The following is a 15,715-nucleotide window of genomic DNA, read 5'->3' on the forward strand; positions in this document are numbered from 1 at the left end:
CAGGCTCTCCACACCACTGGAGTCAAGCTATCCAGGCTGATGAAGGCTGATAGCCAGAAACCGGTCCTTGGATGCTTGATTCCGGTCTGGGAAAGACATGGCTTGGTAGTTCGGACTGGACTGTTCCCATGAGGCACAGGGTCAGAGCTGATTTGCATATAGCCAGTGTCTAACCCAAGGTGGTGTGGAGTGCAAAAAAACGATGGATTTAGGCCCAGATCCTTGTACTGGGGTGAATGTATGACATTGTTCTACATTCTGTCCATCAACTGTGTTTTTTGCAATTTTCACCCCGAGTGGGCTGGGTATGCTCAGACGTAAGTCCCAGGCTCTCCACACCACTGGAGTCAAGCTATCCAGGCTAATGAAGGCTGATAGCCAGAAACCGGTCCTTGGATGCTTGATTCCGGTCTGGGAAAGACAATGCTTGGTAGTTCGGACTGGACTGTTCCCATGAGGCACAGGGTCAGAGCTGATTTGCATATAGCCAGTGTCTAACCCAGGGTGGTGTGGAGTGCAAAAAAACGATGGATTTAGGCCCAGATCCTTGTACTGGGGTGAATGTATGACACTGTTCTACATTCTGTCCATCAACTGTGTTTTTTGCAATTTTCACCCCGAGTGGGCTGGGTATGCTCAGACGTGAGTCCCAGGCTCTCCACACCACTGGAGTCAAGCTATCCAGGCTGATGAAGGCTGATAGCCAGAAACCGGTCCTTGGATGCTTGATTCCGGTCTGGGAAAGACATGGCTTGGTAGTTCGGACTGGACTGTTCCCATGAAGCACAGGGTCAGAGCTGATTTGCATATAGCCAGTGCCTAACCCAGGGTGGTGTGGAGTGCAAAAAAACGATGGATTTAGGCCCAGATCCTTGTACTGGGGTGAATGTATGACACTGTTCTACATTCTGTCCATCAACTGTGTTTTTTGCAATTTTCACCCCGAGTGGGCTGGGTATGCTCAGACGTGAGTCCCAGGCTCTCCACACCACTGGAGTCAAGCTACCCAGGCTGATGAAGGCTGATAGCCAGAAACCGGTCCTTGGATGCTTGATTCCAGTCTGGGAAAGACATGGCTTGGTAGTTCGGACTGGACTGTTCCCATGAGGCACAGGGTCAGAGCTGATTTGCATATAGCCAGTGTCTAACCCAGGGTGGTGTGAAGTGCAAAAAAACGATGGATTTAGGCCCAGATCCTTGTACTGGGGTGAATGTATGACATTGTTCTACATTCTGTCCATCAACTGTGTTTTTTGCAATTTTCACCCCGAGTGGGCTGGGTATGCTCAGACGTGAGTCCCAGGATCTCCACACCACTGGAGTCAAGCTATCCAGGCTGATGAAGGCTGATAGCCAGAAACCGGTCCTTGGATGCTTGATTCCGGTCTGGGAAAGACATAGCTTGGTAGTTCGGACTGGACTGTTCCCATGAGGCACAGGGTCAGAGCTGATTTGCATATAGCCAGTGTCTAACCCAGGGTGGTGTGGAGTGCAAAAAAACGATGGATTTAGGCCCAGATCCTTGTACTGGGGTGAATGTATGACATTGTTCTACATTCTGTCCATCAACTGTGTTTTTTGCAATTTTCACCCCGAGTGGGCTGGGTATGCTCAGACGTGAGTCCCAGGCTCTCCACACCACTGGAGTCAAGCTATCCAGGCTGATGAAGGCTGATAGCCAGAAACCGGTCCTTGGATGCTTGATTCCGGTCTGGGAAAGACATGGCTTGGTAGTTCGGACTGGACTGTTCCCATGAGGCACAGGGTCAGAGCTGATTTGCATATAGCCAGTGTCTAACCCAGGGTGGTGTGGAGTGCAAAAACACGATGGATTTAGGCCCAGATCCTTGTACTGGGGTGAATGTATGACATTGTTCTACATTCTGTCCATCAACTGTGTTTTTTGCAATTTTCACCCCGAGTGGGCTGGGTATGCTCAGACGTGAGTCCCAGGCTCTCCACACCACTGGAGTCAAGCTACCCAGGCTGATGAAGGCTGATAGCCAGAAACCGGTCCTTGGATGCTTGATTCCGGTCTGGGAAAGACATGGCTTGGTAGTTCGGACTGGACTGTTCCCATAAGGCACAGGGTCAGAGCTGATTTGCATATAGCCAGTGTCTAACCCAGGGTGGTGTGGAGTGCAAAAAAACGATGGATTTAGGCCCAGATCCTAGTACTGGGGTGAATGTATGACATTGTTCTACATTCTGTCCACCAACTGTGTTTTTTGCAATTTTCACCCCGAGTGGGCTAGGTATGCTCAGCCGTGAGTCCCAGGCTCTCCACACCACTGGAGTCAAGCTATCCAGGCTGATGAACGCTGATAGCCAGAAACCGGTCCTTGGATGCTTGATTCCGGTCTGGGAAAGACATGGCTTGGTAGTTCGGACTGGACTGTTCCCATGAGGCACAGGGTCAGAGCTGATGTGCATATAGCCAGTGTCTAACCCAGGGTGGTGTGGAGTGCAAAAAAACGATGGATTTAGGCCCAGATCCTTGTACTGGGGTGAATGTATGACATTGTTCTACATTCTGTCCATCAACTGTGTTTTTTGCAATTTTCACCCCGAGTGGGCTGGGTATGCTCAGACGTGAGTCCCAGGCTCTCCACACCACTGGAGTCAAGCTATCCAGGCTGATGAAGGCTGATAGCCAGAAACCGGTCCTTGGATGCTTGATTCCGGTCTGGGAAAGACATGGCTTGGTAGTTCGGACTGGACTGTTCCCATGAGGCACAGGGTCAGAGCTGATTTGCATATAGCCAGTGTCTAACCCAGGGTGGTGTGGAGTGCAAAAAAAAGATGGATTTAGGCCCAGATCCTTGTACTGGGGTGAATGTATGACATTGTTCTACATTCTGTCCATCAACTGTGTTTTTTGCAATTTTCACCCCGAGTGGGCTGGGTATTCTCAGACGTGAGTCCCAGGCTCTCCACACCACTGGAGTCAAGCTATCCAGGCTGATGAAGGCTGATAGCCAGAAACCGGTCCTTGGATGCTTGATTCCGGTCTGGGAAAGACATGGCTTGGTAGTTCGGACTGGACTGTTCCCATGAGGCACAGGGTCAGAGCTGATTTGCATATAGCCAGTGTCTAACCCAGGGTGGTGTGGAGTGCAAAAAAATGATGGATTTAGGCCCAGATCCTTGTACTTGGGTGAATGTATGACATTGTTCTACATTCTGTCCACCAACTGTGTTTTTTGCAATTTTCACCCCGAGTGGGCTAGGTATGCTCAGCCGTGAGTCCCAGGCTCTCCACACCACTGGAGTCAAGCTATCCAGGCTGATGAAGGCTGATAGCCAGAAACCGGTCCTTGGATGCTTGATTCCGGTCTGGGAAAGACATGGCTTGGTAGTTCGGACTGGACTGTTCCCATGAGGCACAGGGTCAGAGCTGATGTGCATATAGCCAGTGTCTAACCCAGGGTGGTGTGGAGTGCAAAAAAACGATGGATTTAGGCCCAGATCCTTGTACTGGGGTGAATGTATGACATTGTTCTACATTCTGTCCATCAACTGTGTTTTTTGCAATTTTCACCCCGAGTGGGCTGGGTATGCTCAGACGTGAGTCCCAGGCTCTCCACACCACTGGAGTCAAGCTATCCAGGCTGATGAAGGCTGATAGCCAGAAACCAGTCATTGGATGCTTGATTCCGGTCTGGGAAAGACATGGCTTGGTAGTTCGGACTGGACTGTTCCCATGAGGCACAGGGTCAGAGCTGATTTGCATATAGCCAGTGTCTAACCCAGGGTAGTGTGGAGTGCAAAAAAACGATGGATTTAGGCCCAGATCCTTTTACTGGGGTGAATGTATGACATTGTTCTACATTCTGTCCATCAACTGTGTTTTTTGCAATTTTCACCCCGAGTGGGCTGGGTATGCTCAGACGTGAGTCCCAGGCTCTCCACACCACTGGAGTCAAGCTATCCAGGCTGATGAAGGCTGATAGCCAGAAACCGGTCCTTGGATGCTTGAGTCCGGTCTGGGAAAGACATGGCTTGGTAGTTCGGACTGGACTGTTCCCATGAGGCACAGGGTCGGAGCTGATTTGCATATAGCCAGTGTCTAACCCAGGGTGGTGTGGAGTGCAAAAAAACGATGGATTTAGGCCCAGATCCATGTACTGGGGTGAATGTATGACATTGTTCTACATTCTGTCCATCAACTGTGTTTTTTGCAATTTTCACCCCGAGTGGGCTGGGTATGCTCAGACGTGAGTCCCAGGCTCTCCACACCACTGGAGTCAAGCTATCCAGGCTGATGAAGGCTGATGGCCAGAAACCGGTCCTTGGATGCTTGATTCCGGTCTGGGAAAGACATGGCTTGGTAGTTCGGACTGGACTGTTCCCATGAGGCACAGTGTCAGAGCTGATTTGCATATAGCCAGTGTCTAACCCAGGGTGGTGTGGAGTGCAAAAAAACGATGGATTTAGGCCCAGATCCTTGTACTGGGGTGAATGTATGACATTGTTCTACATTCTGTCCATCAACTGTGTTTTTTGCAATTTTCATCCCGAGTGGGCTGGGTATGCTCAGACGTGAGTCCCAGGCTCTCCACACCACTGGAGTCAAGCTATCCAGGCTGATGAAGGCTGATAGCCAGAAACCGGTCCTTGGATGCTTGATTCCGGTCTGGGAAAGACATGGCTTGGTAGTTCGGACTGGACTGTTCCCATGAGGCACAGGGTCAGAGCTGATTTGCATATAGCCAGTGTCTAACCCAAGGTGGTGTGGAGTGCAAAAAAACGATGGATTTAGGCCCAGATCCTTGTACTGGGGTGAATGTATGACATTGTTCTACATTCTGTCCGTCAACTGTGTTTTTTGCAATTTTCACCCCGAGTGGGCTGGGTATGCTCAGACGTAAGTCCCAGGCTCTCCACACCACTGGAGTCAAGCTATCCAGGCTAATGAAGGCTGATAGCCAGAAACCGGTCCTTGGATGCTTGATTCCGGTCTGGGAAAGACATGGCTTGGTAGTTCGGACTGGACTGTTCCCATGAGGCACAGGGTCAGAGCTGATTTGCATATAGCCAGTGTCTAACCCAGGGTGGTGTGGAGTGCAAAAAAACGATGGATTTAGGCCCAGATCCTTGTACTGGGGTGAATGTATGACACTGTTCTACATTCTGTCCATCAACTGTGTTTTTTGCAATTTTCACCCCGAGTGGGCTGGGTATGCTCAGACGTGAGTCCCAGGCTCTCCACACCACTGGAGTCAAGCTATCCAGGCTGATGAAGGCTGATAGCCAGAAACCGGTCCTTGGATGCTTGAGTCCGGTCTGGGAAAGACATGGCTTGGTAGTTCGGACTGGACTGTTCCCATGAGGCACAGGGTCGGAGCTGATTTGCATATAGCCAGTGTCTAACCCAGGGTGGTGTGGAGTGCAAAAAAACGATGGATTTAGGCCCAGATCCATGTACTGGGGTGAATGTATGACATTGTTCTACATTCTGTCCATCAACTGTGTTTTTTGCAATTTTCACCCCGAGTGGGCTGGGTATGCTCAGACGTGAGTCCCAGGCTCTCCACACCACTGGAGTCAAGCTATCCAGGCTGATGAAGGCTGATGGCCAGAAACCGGTCCTTGGATGCTTGATTCCGGTCTGGGAAAGACATGGCTTGGTAGTTCGGACTGGACTGTTCCCATGAGGCACAGGGTCAGAGCTGATTTGCATATAGCCAGTGTCTAACCCAGGGTGGTGTGGAGTGCAAAAAAACGATGGATTTAGGCCCAGATCCTTGTACTGGGGTGAATGTATGACATTGTTCTACATTCTGTCCATCAACTGTGTTTTTTGCAATTTTCATCCCGAGTGGGCTGGGTATGCTCAGACGTGAGTCCCAGGCTCTCCACACCACTGGAGTCAAGCTATCCAGGCTGATGAAGGCTGATAGCCAGAAACCGGTCCTTGGATGCTTGATTCCGGTCTGGGAAAGACATGGCTTGGTAGTGCGGACTGGACTGTTCCCATGAGGCACAGGGTCAGAGCTGATTTGCATATAGCCAGTGTCTAACCCAAGGTGGTGTGGAGTGCAAAAAAACGATGGATTTAGGCCCAGATCCTTGTACTGGGGTGAATGTATGACATTGTTCTACATTCTGTCCATCAACTGTGTTTTTTGCAATTTTCACCCCGAGTGGGCTGGGTATGCTCAGACGTAAGTCCCAGGCTCTCCACACCACTGGAGTCAAGCTATCCAGGCTAATGAAGGCTGATAGCCAGAAACCGGTCCTTGGATGCTTGATTCCGGTCTGGGAAAGACATGGCTTGGTAGTTCGGACTGGACTGTTCCCATGAGGCACAGGGTCAGAGCTGATTTGCATATAGCCAGTGTCTAACCCAGGGTGGTGTGGAGTGCAAAAAAACGATGGATTTAGGCCCAGATCCTTGTACTGGGGTGAATGTATGACACTGTTCTACATTCTGTCCATCAACTGTGTTTTTTGCAATTTTCACCCCGAGTGGGCTGGGTATGCTCAGACGTGAGTCCCAGGCTCTCCACACCACTGGAGTCAAGCTATCCAGGCTGATGAAGGCTGATAGCCAGAAACCGGTCCTTGGATGCTTGATTCCGGTCTGGGAAAGACATGGCTTGGTAGTTCGGACTGGACTGTTCCCATGAAGCACAGGGTCAGAGCTGATTTGCATATAGCCAGTGCCTAACCCAGGGTGGTGTGGAGTGCAAAAAAACGATGGATTTAGGCCCAGATCCTTGTACTGGGGTGAATGTATGACACTGTTCTACATTCTGTCCATCAACTGTGTTTTTTGCAATTTTCACCCCGAGTGGGCTGGGTATGCTCAGACGTGAGTCCCAGGCTCTCCACACCACTGGAGTCAAGCTACCCAGGCTGATGAAGGCTGATAGCCAGAAACCGGTCCTTGGATGCTTGATTCCGGTCTGGGAAAGACATGGCTTGGTAGTTCGGACTGGACTGTTCCCATGAGGCACAGGGTCAGAGCTGATTTGCATATAGCCAGTGTCTAACCCAGGGTGGTGTGGAGTGCAAAAAAACGATGGATGTAGGCCCAGATCCTTGTACTGGGGTGAATGTATGACATTGTTCTACATTCTGTCAATCAACTGTGTTTTTTGCAATTTTCACCCCGAGTGGGCTGGGTATGCTCAGACGTGAGTCCCAGGCTCTCCACACCACTGGAGTCAAGCTATCCAGGCTGATGGCCAGAAACCGGTCCTTGGATGCTTGATTCCGGTCTGGGAAAGACATGGCTTGGTAGTTCGGACTGGACTGTTCCCATAAGGCACAGGGTCAGAGCTGATTTGCATATAGCCAGTGTCTAACCCAGGGTGGTGTGGAGTGCAAAAAAACGATGGATTTAGGCCCAGATCCTTGTACTGGGGTGAATGTATGACATTGTTCTACATTCTGTCCATCAACTGTGTTTTTTGCAATTTTCACCCCGAGTGGGCTGGGTATGCTCAGACGTGAGTCCCAGGCTCTCCACACCACTGGAGTCAAGCTATCCAGGCTGATGAAGGCTGATAGCCAGAAACCGGTCCTTGGATGCTTGATTCCGGTCTGGGAAAGACATGGCTTGGTAGTTCGGACTGGACTGTTCCCATGAGGCACAGGGTCAGAGCTGATTTGCATATAGCCAGTGTCTAACCCAGGGTGGTGTGGAGTGCAAAAAAACGATTGATTTATGCCCAGATCCTTGTACTGGGGTGAATGTATGACATTGTTCTACATTCTGTCCATCAACTGTGTTTTTTGCAATTTTCACCCCGAGTGGGCTGGGTATGCTCAGACGTGAGTCCCAGGCTCTCCACACCACTGGAGTCAAGCTATCCAGGCTGATGAAGGCTGATAGCCAGAAACCGGTCCTTGGATGCTTGATTCCGGTCTGGGAAAGACATGGCTTGGTAGTTCGGACTGGACTGTTCCCATGAGGCACAGGGTCAGAGCTGATTTGCATATAGCCAGTGTCTAACCCAGGGTGGTGTGGAGTGCAAAAAAACGATTGATTTATGCCCAGATCCTTGTACTGGGGTGAATGTATGACATTGTTCTACATTCTGTCCATCAACTGTGTTTTTTGCAATTTTCACCCCGAGTGGGCTGGGTATGCTCAGACGTGAGTCCCAGGCTCTCCACACCACTGGAGTCAAGCTACCCAGGCTGATGAAGGCTGATAGCCAGAAACCGGTCCTTGGATGCTTGATTCCGGTCTGGGAAAGACATGGCTTGGTAGTTCGGACTGGACTGTTCCCATGAGGCACAGGGTCAGAGCTGATTTGCATATAGCCAGTGTCTAACCCAGGGTGGTGTGGAGTGCAAAAAAACGATGGATGTAGGCCCAGATCCTTGTACTGGGGTGAATGTATGACATTGTTCTACATTCTGTCAATCAACTGTGTTTTTTGCAATTTTCACCCCGAGTGGGCTGGGTATGCTCAGACGTGAGTCCCAGGCTCTCCACACCACTGGAGTCAAGCTATCCAGGCTGATGGCCAGAAACCGGTCCTTGGATGCTTGATTCCGGTCTGGGAAAGACATGGCTTGGTAGTTCGGACTGGACTGTTCCCATAAGGCACAGGGTCAGAGCTGATTTGCATATAGCCAGTGTCTAACCCAGGGTGGTGTGGAGTGCAAAAAAACGATGGATTTAGGCCCAGATCCTTGTACTGGGGTGAATGTATGACATTGTTCTACATTCTGTCCACCAACTGTGTTTTTTGCAATTTTCACCCCGAGTGGGCTAGGTATGCTCAGCCGTGAGTCCCAGGCTCTCCACACCACTGGAGTCAAGCTATCCAGGCTGATGAACGCTGATAGCCAGAAACCGGTCCTTGGATGCTTGATTCCGGTCTGGGAAAGACATGGCTTGGTAGTTCGGACTGGACTGTTCCCATGAGGCACAGGGTCAGAGCTGATGTGCATATAGCCAGTGTCTAACCCAGGGTGGTGTGGAGTGCAAAAAAACGATGGATTTAGGCCCAGATCCTTGTACTGGGGTGAATGTATGACATTGTTCTACATTCTGTCCATCAACTGTGTTTTTTGCAATTTTCACCCCGAGTGGGCTGGGTATGCTCAGACGTGAGTCCCAGGCTCTCCACACCACTGGAGTCAAGCTATCCAGGCTGATGAAGGCTGATAGCCAGAAACCAGTCATTGGATGCTTGATTCCGGTCTGGGAAAGACATGGCTTGGTAGTTCGGACTGGACTGTTCCCACGAGGCACAGGGTCAGAGCTGATTTGCATATAGCCAGTGTCTAACCCAGGGTAGTGTGGAGTGCAAAAAAAACGATGGATTTAGGCCCAGATCCATGTACTGGGGTGAATGTATGACATTGTTCTACATTCTGTCCATCAACTGTGTTTTTTGCAATTTTCACCCCGAGTGGGCTGGGTATGCTCAGACGTGAGTCCCAGGCTCTCCACACCACTGGAGTCAAGCTATCCAGGCTGATGAAGGCTGATAGCCAGAAACCGGTCCTTGGATGCTTGATTCCGGTCTGGGAAAGACATGGCTTGGTAGTTCGGACTGGACTGTTCCCATGAGGCACAGGGTCAGAGCTGATTTGCATATAGCCAGTGTCTAACCCAGGGTGGTGTGGAGTGCAAAAAAACGATGGATTTAGGCCCAGATCCATGTACTGGGGTGAATATATGACATTGTTCTATATTCTGTCCATCAACTGTGTTTTTTGCAATTTTCACCCCGAGTGGGCTGGGTATGCTCAGACGTGAGTCCCAGGCTCTCCACACCACTGGAGTCAAGCTATCCAGGCTGATGAAGGCTGATGGCCAGAAACCGGTCCTTGGATGCTTGATTCCGGTCTGGGAAAGACATGGCTTGGTAGTTCGGACTGGACTGTTCCCATGAGGCACAGGGTCAGAGCTGATTTGCATATAGCCAGTGTCTAACCCAGGGTGGTGTGGAGTGCAAAAAAACGATGGATTTAGGCCCAGATCCTTGTACTGGGGTGAATGTATGACATTGTTCTACATTCTGTCCATCAACTGTGTTTTTTGCAATTTTCACCCCGAGTGGGCTGGGTATGCTCAGACGTGAGTCCCAGGCTCTCCACACCACTGGAGTCAAGCTATCCAGGCTGATGAAGGCTGATAGCCAGAAACCGGTCCTTGGATGCTTGATTCTGGTCTGGGAAAGACATGGCTTGGTAGTTCGGACTGGACTGTTCCCATGAGGCACAGGGTCAGAGCTGATTTGCATATAGCCAGTGTCTAACCCAGGGTGGTGTGGAGTGCAAAAAAACGATGGATTTAGGCCCAGATCCTTGTACTGGGGTGAATGTATGACATTGTTCTACATTCTGTCCATCAACTGTGTTTTTTGCAATTTTCACCCCGAGTGGGCTGGGTATGCTCAGACGTGAGTCCCAGGCTCTCCACACCACTGGAGTCAAGCTATCCAGGCTGATGAAGGCTGATAGCCAGAAACCGGTCCTTGGATGCTTGAGTCCGGTCTGGGAAAGACATGGCTTGGTAGTTCGGACTGGACTGTTCCCATGAGGCACAGGGTCGGAGCTGATTTGCATATAGCCAGTGTCTAAACCAGGGTGGTGTGGAGTGCAAAAAAACGATGGATTTAGGCCCAGATCCATGTACTGGGGTGAATGTATGACATTGTTCTACATTCTGTCCATCAACTGTGTTTTTTGCAATTTTCACCCCGAGTGGGCTGGGTATGCTCAGACGTGAGTCCCAGGCTCTCCACACCACTGGAGTCAAGCTATCCAGGCTGATGAAGGCTGATGGCCAGAAACCGGTCCTTGGATGCTTGATTCCGGTCTGGGAAAGACATGGCTTGGTAGTTCGGACTGGACTGTTCCCATGAGGCACAGGGTCAGAGCTGATTTGCATATAGCCAGTGTCTAACCCAGGGTGGTGTGGAGTGCAAAAAAACGATGGATTTAGGCCCAGATCCTTGTACTGGGGTGAATGTATGACATTGTTCTACATTCTGTCCATCAACTGTGTTTTTTGCAATTTTCATCCCGAGTGGGCTGGGTATGCTCAGACGTGAGTCCCAGGCTCTCCACACCACTGGAGTCAAGCTATCCAGGCTGATGAAGGCTGATAGCCAGAAACCGGTCCTTGGATGCTTGATTCCGGTCTGGGAAAGACATGGCTTGGTAGTGCGGACTGGACTGTTCCCATGAGGCACAGGGTCAGAGCTGATTTGCATATAGCCAGTGTCTAACCCAAGGTGGTGTGGAGTGCAAAAAAACGATGGATTTAGGCCCAGATCCTTGTACTGGGGTGAATGTATGACATTGTTCTACATTCTGTCCATCAACTGTGTTTTTTGCAATTTTCACCCCGAGTGGGCTGGGTATGCTCAGACGTAAGTCCCAGGCTCTCCACACCACTGGAGTCAAGCTATCCAGGCTAATGAAGGCTGATAGCCAGAAACCGGTCCTTGGATGCTTGATTCCGGTCTGGGAAAGACATGGCTTGGTAGTTCGGACTGGACTGTTCCCATGAGGCACAGGGTCAGAGCGGATTTGCATATAGCCAGTGTCTAACCCAGGGTGGTGTGGAGTGCAAAAAAACGATGGATTTAGGCCCAGATCCTTGTACTGGGGTGAATGTATGACACTGTTCTACATTCTGTCCATCAACTGTGTTTTTTGCAATTTTCACCCCGAGTGGGCTGGGTATGCTCAGACGTGAGTCCCAGGCTCTCCACACCACTGGAGTCAAGCTATCCAGGCTGATGAAGGCTGATAGCCAGAAACCGGTCCTTGGATGCTTGATTCCGGTCTGGGAAAGACATGGCTTGGTAGTTCGGACTGGACTGTTCCCATGAAGCACAGGGTCAGAGCTGATTTGCATATAGCCAGTGCCTAACCCAGGGTGGTGTGGAGTGCAAAAAAACGATGGATTTAGGCCCAGATCCTTGTACTGGGGTGAATGTATGACACTGTTCTACATTCTGTCCATCAACTGTGTTTTTTGCAATTTTCACCCCGAGTGGGCTGGGTATGCTCAGACGTGAGTCCCAGGCTCTCCACACCACTGGAGTCAAGCTACCCAGGCTGATGAAGGCTGATAGCCAGAAACCGGTCCTTGGATGCTTGATTCCGGTCTGGGAAAGACATGGCTTGGTAGTTCGGACTGGACTGTTCCCATGAGGCACAGGGTCAGAGCTGATTTGCATATAGCCAGTGTCTAACCCAGGGTGGTGTGGAGTGCAAAAAAACGATGGATGTAGGCCCAGATCCTTGTACTGGGGTGAATGTATGACATTGTTCTACATTCTGTCAATCAACTGTGTTTTTTGCAATTTTCACCCCGAGTGGGCTGGGTATGCTCAGACGTGAGTCCCAGGCTCTCCACACCACTGGAGTCAAGCTATCCAGGCTGATGGCCAGAAACCGGTCCTTGGATGCTTGATTCCGGTCTGGGAAAGACATGGCTTGGTAGTTCGGACTGGACTGTTCCCATAAGGCACAGGGTCAGAGCTGATTTGCATATAGCCAGTGTCTAACCCAGGGTGGTGTGGAGTGCAAAAAAACGATGGATTTAGGCCCAGATCCTTGTACTGGGGTGAATGTATGACATTGTTCTACATTCTGTCCACCAACTGTGTTTTTTGCAATTTTCACCCCGAGTGGGCTAGGTATGCTCAGCCGTGAGTCCCAGGCTCTCCACACCACTGGAGTCAAGCTATCCAGGCTGATGAACGCTGATAGCCAGAAACCGGTCCTTGGATGCTTGATTCCGGTCTGGGAAAGACATGGCTTGGTAGTTCGGACTGGACTGTTCCCATGAGGCACAGGGTCAGAGCTGATGTGCATATAGCCAGTGTCTAACCCAGGGTGGTGTGGAGTGCAAAAAAACGATGGATTTAGGCCCAGATCCTTGTACTGGGGTGAATGTATGACATTGTTCTACATTCTGTCCATCAACTGTGTTTTTTGCAATTTTCACCCCGAGTGGGCTGGGTATGCTCAGACGTGAGTCCCAGGCTCTCCACACCACTGGAGTCAAGCTATCCAGGCTGATGAAGGCTGATAGCCAGAAACCAGTCATTGGATGCTTGATTCCGGTCTGGGAAAGACATGGCTTGGTAGTTCGGACTGGACTGTTCCCACGAGGCACAGGGTCAGAGCTGATTTGCATATAGCCAGTGTCTAACCCAGGGTAGTGTGGAGTGCAAAAAAAACGATGGATTTAGGCCCAGATCCATGTACTGGGGTGAATGTATGACATTGTTCTACATTCTGTCCATCAACTGTGTTTTTTGCAATTTTCACCCCGAGTGGGCTGGGTATGCTCAGACGTGAGTCCCAGGCTCTCCACACCACTGGAGTCAAGCTATCCAGGCTGATGAAGGCTGATAGCCAGAAACCGGTCCTTGGATGCTTGATTCCGGTCTGGGAAAGACATGGCTTGGTAGTTCGGACTGGACTGTTCCCATGAGGCACAGGGTCAGAGCTGATTTGCATATAGCCAGTGTCTAACCCAGGGTGGTGTGGAGTGCAAAAAAACGATGGATTTAGGCCCAGATCCATGTACTGGGGTGAATATATGACATTGTTCTATATTCTGTCCATCAACTGTGTTTTTTGCAATTTTCACCCCGAGTGGGCTGGGTATGCTCAGACGTGAGTCCCAGGCTCTCCACACCACTGGAGTCAAGCTATCCAGGCTGATGAAGGCTGATGGCCAGAAACCGGTCCTTGGATGCTTGATTCCGGTCTGGGAAAGACATGGCTTGGTAGTTCGGACTGGACTGTTCCCATGAGGCACAGGGTCAGAGCTGATTTGCATATAGCCAGTGTCTAACCCAGGGTGGTGTGGAGTGCAAAAAAACGATGGATTTAGGCCCAGATCCTTGTACTGGGGTGAATGTATGACATTGTTCTACATTCTGTCCATCAACTGTGTTTTTTGCAATTTTCACCCCGAGTGGGCTGGGTATGCTCAGACGTGAGTCCCAGGCTCTCCACACCACTGGAGTCAAGCTATCCAGGCTGATGAAGGCTGATAGCCAGAAACCGGTCCTTGGATGCTTGATTCCGGTCTGGGAAAGACATGGCTTGGTAGTTCGGACTGGACTGTTCCCATGAGGCACAGGGTCAGAGCTGATTTGCATATAGCCAGTGTCTAACCCAGGGTGGTGTGGAGTGCAAAAAAACGATGGATTTAGGCCCAGATCCTTGTACTGGGGTGAATGTATGACATTGTTCTACATTCTGTCCATCAACTGTGTTTTTTGCAATTTTCACCCCGAGTGGGCTGGGTATGCTCAGACGTGAGTCCCAGGCTCTCCACACCACTGGAGTCAAGCTATCCAGGCTGATGAAGGCTGATAGCCAGAAATCGGTCCTTGGATGCTTGATTCCGGTCTGGGAAAGACATGGCTTGGTAGTTCGGACTGGACTGTTCCCATGAGGCACAGGGTCAGAGCTGATTTGCATATAGCCAGTGTCTAACCCAGGGTGGTGTGGAGTGCAAAAAAACGATGGATTTAGGCCCAGATCCTTGTACTGGGGTGAATGTATGACATTGTTCTACATTCTGTCCATCAACTGTGTTTTTTGCAATTTTCACCCCGAGTGGGCTGGGTATGCTCAGACGTGAGTCCCAGGCTCTCCACACCACTGGAGTCAAGCTATCCAGGCTGATGAAGGCTGATAGCCAGAAACCGGTCCTTGGATGCTTGATTCCGGTCTGGGAAAGACATGGCTTGGTAGTTCGGACTGGACTGTTCCCATGAAGCACAGGGTCAGAGCTGATTTGCATATAGCCAGTGCCTAACCCAGGGTGGTGTGGAGTGCAAAAAAACGATGGATTTAGGCCCAGATCCTTGTACTGGGGTGAATGTATGACACTGTTCTACATTCTGTCCATCAACTGTGTTTTTTGCAATTTTCACCCCGAGTGGGCTGGGTATGCTCAGACGTGAGTCCCAGGCTCTCCACACCACTGGAGTCAAGCTACCCAGGCTGATGAAGGCTGATAGCCAGAAACCGGTCCTTGGATGCTTGATTCCGGTCTGGGAAAGACATGGCTTGGTAGTTCGGACTGGACTGTTCCCATGAGGCACAGGGTCAGAGCTGATTTGCATATAGCCAGTGTCTAACCCAGGGTGGTGTGGAGTGCAAAAAAACGATGGATGTAGGCCCAGATCCTTGTACTGGGGTGAATGTATGACATTGTTCTACATTCTGTCAATCAACTGTGTTTTTTGCAATTTTCACCCCGAGTGGGCTGGGTATGCTCAGACGTGAGTCCCAGGCTCTCCACACCACTGGAGTCAAGCTATCCAGGCTGATGGCCAGAAACCGGTCCTTGGATGCTTGATTCCGGTCTGGGAAAGACATGGCTTGGTAGTTCGGACTGGACTGTTCCCATAAGGCACAGGGTCAGAGCTGATTTGCATATAGCCAGTGTCTAACCCAGGGTGGTGTGGAGTGCAAAAAAAGATGGATTTAGGCCCAGATCCTTGTACTGGGGTGAATGTATGACATTGTTCTACATTCTGTCCACCAACTGTGTTTTTTGCAATTTTCACCCCGAGTGGGCTAGGTATGCTCAGCCGTGAGTCCCAGGCTCTCCACACCACTGGAGTCAAGCTATCCAGGCTGATGAACGCTGATAGCCAGAAACCGGTCCCTGGATGCTTGATTCCGGTCTGGGAAAGACATGGCTTGGTAGTTCGGACTGGACTGTTCCCATGAGGCACAGGGTCAGAGCTGATGT

This window comes from Lissotriton helveticus, chromosome 7, assembly GCF_964261635.1.
Source record: "Lissotriton helveticus chromosome 7, aLisHel1.1, whole genome shotgun sequence".
Taxonomy (NCBI): Eukaryota; Metazoa; Chordata; class Amphibia; order Caudata; family Salamandridae; genus Lissotriton; species Lissotriton helveticus.